The 7,030-nt window shown below is 46.2% G+C and overlaps 1 pseudogene across 1 annotated transcript; it reads right to left on the bottom strand.

The window, feature by feature from the left end:
- Positions 1-1,789: 1,789 nt before the first annotated feature.
- On the bottom strand, positions 1,790-3,452 carry LOC138850363 (uncharacterized; annotated as a pseudogene). Its single transcript, XR_016210303.1, has 2 exons — positions 3,411-3,452; positions 1,790-2,976 (listed from the first exon to the last, which is right to left on the bottom strand). The product of XR_016210303.1 is annotated as an uncharacterized LOC138850363 (transcript).
- Between the last annotated feature and the right edge of the window lie 3,578 nt (positions 3,453-7,030).

Genomic DNA, 7,030 nt, shown 5'->3' with positions numbered 1-7,030 from the left:
GATGCACTTTTCTAATTCCTTTTTCCTAGATTTTGGGGCTGCCTTATCATTTCTTCATGTGACTATTTTATAATATTTTATACAGGGAGAACAAAATGAAAATTCAGTTCTGAATTGTGTGGTTGATTCAAGTTTTTTTTAAAGATTTATTTATTTGAAAGTCAGAGTTATAGACAGAGAGAGAAAGAGAGAGAGAGACACGGAGAGAGAGAGAGAGAGAGAGAGAGAGATCTTCCATCCACTGGTTCATTCCCTAGATAGCTGCAATGGCCAGGGCTGAGCCAGGCCCAAGCCAGGAGCCAGGAGCCAGGAGCCAGGAGCCAGGAGGTGCATCTGGGTCTCCCACGGGTGGCAGAAGCCCAAGTAGTTGAACCATTTTCCTCTGCTTTTCCCAGGCCATCAGCCAGGAGCTAGATTGGAAGTGGAGAAGCTGGGACACAAACCTACACCCATATGAGATGCCAGTGTCATAGGCTATAGCTTTACCTGCTCCATCATAATGCTGGCCCCTCAAGTTTTGTTTTTTTTTTTTATTGTTAATAATTTGAAAAAGTTTTAGGCATACAAACATGAAGGATCTTCAGGAAGTTCATGGAAAATGCATAGTGTAAAAAACTATACATGGATTTCAGAATTTTTTGCACCAAAATAAACATCTTTTAATTCCATTTTTCCACGAACTTTTTCCAGTTCCCTTGTGGTTATTGTGAATATCATGCAAACCTTTTAAAAAATGTTGTCTAGTTTGGGAAAAGCTCTATTAAGCTTCTTTTGAATCTGAGCTCTAGGGTTTCAAAGCATTTCAAATGTTTGCACACAGTGAATAATCTCTATTTTCTGAATTGAGTATACCAGTCGGCCTGGGCTTTGACAAGTGTTCCTTGATCAAAGAGCCTTGAGGCTTCAGCATTGACAACTGTACCCAAATCTTTTCTTATATCCAGCTTCAAAGACTACAGACAACAGAGTTGGGCCTTTGGTAAGAGACACTCAGCCCTCGCCCAGGGAATGGTCGTGGACCAGTGGGGGAGGTACAGAAATGTTGAATATTTGGTGTTGCAGTTAAGACACCACTTGGGGGGCCGGCGCTGTGTGCTGTGGTGCTAGAGGTTAATCCTCCACCTTTGGCGCCGGCATCCCATATGGGCGCCAGTTCTAGTTCCAGCTGCTCCTCTTCTGATCCAGCTCTCTGCTGTGGCCTGGGATAGCAGTGGAGGATGGCCCAAGTCCTTGGGTCCCTGTGCCCATGTGGGAGACCTGGAAGAAGCTCCTAGCTCCTGGCCTCGGATCGGCCCAGCTCTAGCCACCATTTGGGGAGTGAACCAGCAGATGGAAGACCTTCCTCTCACTGAAACTCTGTCAAATAAATAAAAAATTATATTTATAAATAAAATTATATATAATTATATATAATTATACATAAAATTGTATATATATATAAACACCACTTGGGACACCCACATCCCATATCAGAGTGCCTGGGTTCAAGTCCTGGCCTTGTTCCTGATTCCAGCTTCCTGCTAACACACACCCTAGGAAGCAGCAGGTGATGGCCCAAGTAGCTGGATTCCCTGCTACCCACAGAAGAGACCCAGAGGAGTTCTCAGCTTCTGGCTTAGCCTGGCCCAACCCTGGCTGTGGTAGATTTGGAGAGTGAAACAGCAAACAGAAGATCTCTCTCTCTCTCCCTTTCAAATGGATAAGCAGTAAACAAGCACTTCAGAACTCAGGACAAATACAACATATGCTAAAAATGCTGTGACTGTCACGTACATGTTCATAATTCTTTTTTTTTTTTACTTTTGAAAAATTTCATTTTTTTATTGTGGTAAAATATACATAGGTTTTGCTTTTTCAGCCATTTTAAGTGTACAGTTTGCTGGAACTACACACTCATAATATTGTGCCACCATCACCATGACAGATATAATTTTGTATAAAGTACATAGGATGTATTTCAATCTGTGGTTATACAAAATTCTTAAGCAATGCAGATATTTCTATATTTGTATAAAGACTATTACTCAGAACACATTCTCCTATATGTAACTATTGTCAACATGAAGCCTCATTATTCATTTTGTCACAACTTCCTAAGCCTTATATGCATAGTAAAACTATAACTCAAAAATTTGTCATCTTCTCAATAAAATCAGTATCACAGAATATGAATTTCAGAACGCTCTTTTCCACGTTTGTCCAGTTGATAGTGTTTTCCTAGTGATGAATTCTTTGCTGCTAAAAAGGCTACTTTTGCATCATCCCACCTTCCACTGTCTCATGACTCCCTGGAGGGAGAAAGACATGTGTCCTCTGGGCAGGACTTCTCACGATGTTACATGTATTCTGCTGCTCTGCTAGATGAGTTAAGTAATGTTGCAAGAGATGGGACTTCCTGTTGAAGGCTTTGTCACATTTAGTGCATCCATAGGGTTTCTCATCCAAATGAGTTCTCTGGCGCATGGGAAACACAGAGGAGTCAGCATGAGCTTTGCTGCGTTTTCGGTATCGGTATGGTTTCTCTCCTGCATGAATTCTACAATGTTTATAAAGGGATGAACAATACTTGAAGGTTTTCCCACACTGCTTACACTCAAACAAGTTCTCGAGTGTGTGAGATTTTATATGCTGATTAAAGGAGGAATGCCAAGTGAATGTTTTCCCGCACTGACTGCACTTGTAAGGTTTCTCTCCAGTGTGAAGTCGCTGGTGGGCCATGAGTTGGGTTTTCCGCATAAAAGCTTTCCCACAGTCATTGCACACAAACGCTCTCTCTACACCATGTGTTTTTTGATGAGCTACAAGGTATTCCTTATCGTCAAACATCTTCCCACAGTCACTGCATGCAAAGGTTTTGTTTCCCTTTGGATAATTTCTTTCTAGTCTAAAGGGATGAGCCTCCTCTGGGAAGGTTTTCTCATGGTCATCATGTTCACAGATTTCTTTCTTGTATGCTTTTTCCTTATACCTATCTGGCTCCAAAATGGATCATCTCTCTTCACCTTCCGTGGCTTTTGCCCTTGCTCGACCTTAAAGATGACCTTTGTTTTAGTAACTGGAAACCCCAGTGAAATCAGGGTCCTCAAGTTCTCCAGCATCACATCACAATACAGCGTCCTCTGATCGTCAGCAAGCAGCCGCCACTCTTCTGGAGTGAAGTATATCGCCACGTCTTGGAGTGTCACTGCCTGCTGTAACAGCACACTCATCTTCACCCACACTCGAGAGAGACACGAGATCCACACCAGGACGGCAGGAGCCCTGTCCTCACCGGGCTTTCTCGGAGCCAAATACCCCCGCGCATAAGGGTTACCTAAGATTTCACTTCCTTCCCATGAACCACAAGTTGGCCTTTGTTCTTCAGCCGTTCCCCAAGCCCTTCTGAGTCTTCTGCTGCGCAGCGTACTCACACGTCGAAAAACGCAGGGCTTGCTAGCTACTCCATTGCGCATGTGCCATGTTCATAATTCTTTAAGAGAGTCAATTACCCGTCCCACAAATACTCATCGTGTGACAGCAATGTGTCTAAGCCTGCTGGGTGCAGGTCGGGAGAAGAAATACAGGCTAATCCAACAGGACCTCTGTCCCCTGGATAGCAGTTTGACAGGTAAGGTGTGCAAGCAGAAAAAGCAGTGGCAGTCATAATAATGCTGAAAGCTAGGATAGATTGCTCAAGAGTTTGTCAGGCACTGGGTTCATTTGAGGTGTGTCAACCTGACTGGGCTAAGGGATATGCAGAGTGCTGGTAAGGCATTGTTTCTGGGTCTGTCTGTGTGTGTGTTTCCAGAGGAGGCTGGCATTTGAGTCGTGAACCAAGGAAGCTCTCCCACACCATGCAATTGGCAGAGAGCACAATTGGTCAGAAGGAAAGGCGAATGTCTCAGCCCCTCTCCCCTTCCCTGGAGCTGGGACGCCTTTCTCCTCCTACCCTCTGTCATTAGAGCTCAGATTCTTTGGCCTTCAAGCCCTGGGACTTGTACCAGCAGCTCCCCAGGGTCTCAAACTTTTGGCCTCAGGCTGCGAGTTACACCATCAGCTCGCCTGGTTCTGTGCCCCTGGCTTCCCTGGATCTTAGCTACAGATGGCAAATCCTGAGATTCCCAGCCTCCATGAGCTCCTGAGGCCATTGCCATAACGAATGCCCTCTTACCTGACCATCTAGGTCTCTCCTATTGATTGGGTTTCTCCAGAGAAGCCCAATACAAGCCCAGTTCTAAAAGCTTTACACTCAAATATCACACAATCTCACACAATGTAACAGTATAAAGTAGAATAAGATAAATACCTCTCAAATGGCTGGATATGGTAGAAGTACCTAAAAAGGCAGAGAACATCTCTGATTCAGTAACAGTGAGTATGGAGCACCTGTTGTATGTTAGTCTTGACACTCCCTTGTCAATCTCAATACAACATGCAAATCTCTACAGATACCAGTGCTCATGAAAATCAGGGAGCTGGTCCACAGACAGTGAGTGGTGTGACCCCGTGCTGGACACTTGGCCTCTTAGGTAGGACAAGGCACACACAGCCAGTACCGACCTCAGCTTTAACAAAGGACGCAGCCTATAGTCCCACAGGCCACAGAAGAGTAAAAGGATGTGAGCACGAACAGCAGTCTCCTGCCCCTCCCTCCACATGCCACAGTGCTGCTGGCTTCTCTCACAGCTGGTCCCGATAGGCTAGGAGCTCTTCAAGGGCAAGCGCTGCCTCCCCATCTCTGCGGGCCCAGAGCCCAACACAGGCCCCCTATTCTGATATCAGCTGGCCTCAGCTTGAATCCTACATCAGAATCATTGCGGTTTTCTCTAAGCAAGTCAGAACATCTCTTATAAGAAAACTACCAGCCAATAAACATAGCATGCAAGCACTAATACCTATATATCCTCACTTATTTAGTGGTTAGACTCCAAACAGCTGCCTGCTGCGGACACTGGCAAAGCCAAGTAGAGGGGTTAGCATTGTGGTGCAGCAGGTTAAGCAGCAGCTTACGATACCAGCACCCCACATCGGAGCGGTGGTTCAAGCCCCAACTGCTTTGCTTTGGATCCAGCTCCTGGGAAAGCAGCAGAAGATGGCACTGACTCCTGGCTTCAGCCTGGCCCAGGCCTGGCTGTTTCGGCATTCTGGAAGTGAGCCAGTGGATGGAAGATCTCCGCTCTCCTTCTCTCTGTCACTCTGCCTTTCAAATAAAGAAGTTAACATTTTTTTTGAAGGCCAAATTTAAAGGTTAGCTACACCAATTTCGCCACAGAGGGCTGTTTTGAATCTCGACTCTTCATCTACATGTATTTACTTTTGGTGAGTTACTCAACCGCTCTAGATGAGTTCTGACATGTGTTAAGTTTTTGATGATTATCTGTCATTACCATTTCCTAACTGAAGGAGGAAAATCTCTTTGATTAGTTACCAAGCTGAATGCCCTCGTCCTTGCAGAGATAAGTGGTGTGGGCAATGCAGACTGTTAAGTTGAGATGCAAAACAAACGCACCCATGTCATAAGCTTGGTGACCTGCTGCTGCAGGAGCACGGGTGGAAGGAAAAGCTAACATAAGAGGAGAAGATAGCGAAAGGGGAGAGCGGGAACCGCAGCGGCAGCAGGATGGCTGAGCATAAAACATGAAAGCAGCTGGGTGGTTTAATGAGGGACACACAGTCCTGGAGGGCATGCTGTGGGCTGGTTCTTTATGGTAATAAATGTATATAATGATCACTCGAAGCATCCACAGAAGGTTGAACATGTTCAGAGGAAGGCAGGAAAGGTGTTTAATGCTTTTTTAAAAGATTCCCCGAGGAACTAAGTTTGACTTGGAAGAGTGATCTTTAAAAAAACCACTCACTCCAGACTCCTCCACACTAAGGAGCAGGGTTTCCCAGACTTGTAGGAGCTCATGGACCAAAGAGATTTTAAAAGCATTAGAAGCCATCACAGGGTTTCCAATTTGTTATTTTGCCATGTAAAGAAATTAAGAAACATTAAGACATCAAGGAACCGCCACTATGGGCATCTTTCTATAGAAGAAAGGAGAATGTCAGAAAAAGTAGGAAGGTCACACAGCACCAGCCTCTAGGCTGGGACCAGGGGCCGGCACTGTGGCATAGTGGGTAAAGCCGCCTTGGTGCTGGCATCCCATACGGGCACTGGTTCGTATCTCAACTGCTCCACTTCCATTCCAGCTCCCTGCTAATGGCCTGGGTGAACAGTGGAAGATGGCCCAAGTGCTTGGGCCCCTGACGCTCCTGGCTCCTGGCTTGGGCTTGTCCCAGCCCCAGCAGTTGGAGTCATTTGGGGAGAGAACCAGTGAGTGGCAGATCTCTCTCTCCATCTCTCTCTCTCTCCAACTCTGCTTTTCAAATAAATAAATAAATCTTAAAGAAAAGAAAGAAGGAAAAAGTCCGGGCCTTCCAATTGAATGCTTCTAGCATTATGACAAACCCGCTACGTGTCCTCATTTTTCTGATTTGCTGCAATTTCTGGAAGCATTGTCACAAACCAACCAAACGGTCCCTGCGTTTAGAAACGAGTATGCTCTAGAGCAGCGGTTCTCAAAGTGTGGGCCGTGGGCCAGCAGCCTCGCCTGGCAGCCAGCGAGAGGTACGGAGTCTCAGGCTCCGTCCCGGCTGAATGAAGCAAGCATTCTGGAAGCCTCGCAGTTTCCACAAGCCCTTCAGGTAACTCCGACTTGCCCAAGTCTGAGAACTACCAATATAGCTCCCTCCTTCTAGGAGGGGATTGCACAGGCCTCTCCTGGAGGCCCCCGCTAACTGGATCCCCCACCCCCAAAGGAACCTGTTTCAAGGTGAGCGGCCCCAGGTGTTGGCAGCCAGCCTCCTTGGTGAGCACAGGCACTCACTAACAGCCGCAGGGACAGTTCTTACTGTGCACTGGGCACCTTGCTGAGTGCCCCATAAGCACGAAACCATTTTCTGCTCGTAGCGGCCTTGTGAGGTGAATGCTTTAATTATCTCCATCATATGGGTGAGAAAATTGAGGCTTAGTGAGCGAGGGCTGCACCCAAGGGCACATAACTGA

This window comes from Oryctolagus cuniculus, chromosome 7 (genome assembly GCF_051225735.1).
Source record: "Oryctolagus cuniculus isolate XC-2025 breed Fujian yellow rabbit chromosome 7, ASM5122573v1, whole genome shotgun sequence".
In the NCBI taxonomy this organism is placed as follows: domain Eukaryota; kingdom Metazoa; phylum Chordata; class Mammalia; order Lagomorpha; family Leporidae; genus Oryctolagus; species Oryctolagus cuniculus.
The sequence above is the reverse complement of the archived record's forward strand: the minus strand, read 5'-3'. Positions and strand labels throughout refer to the sequence as shown.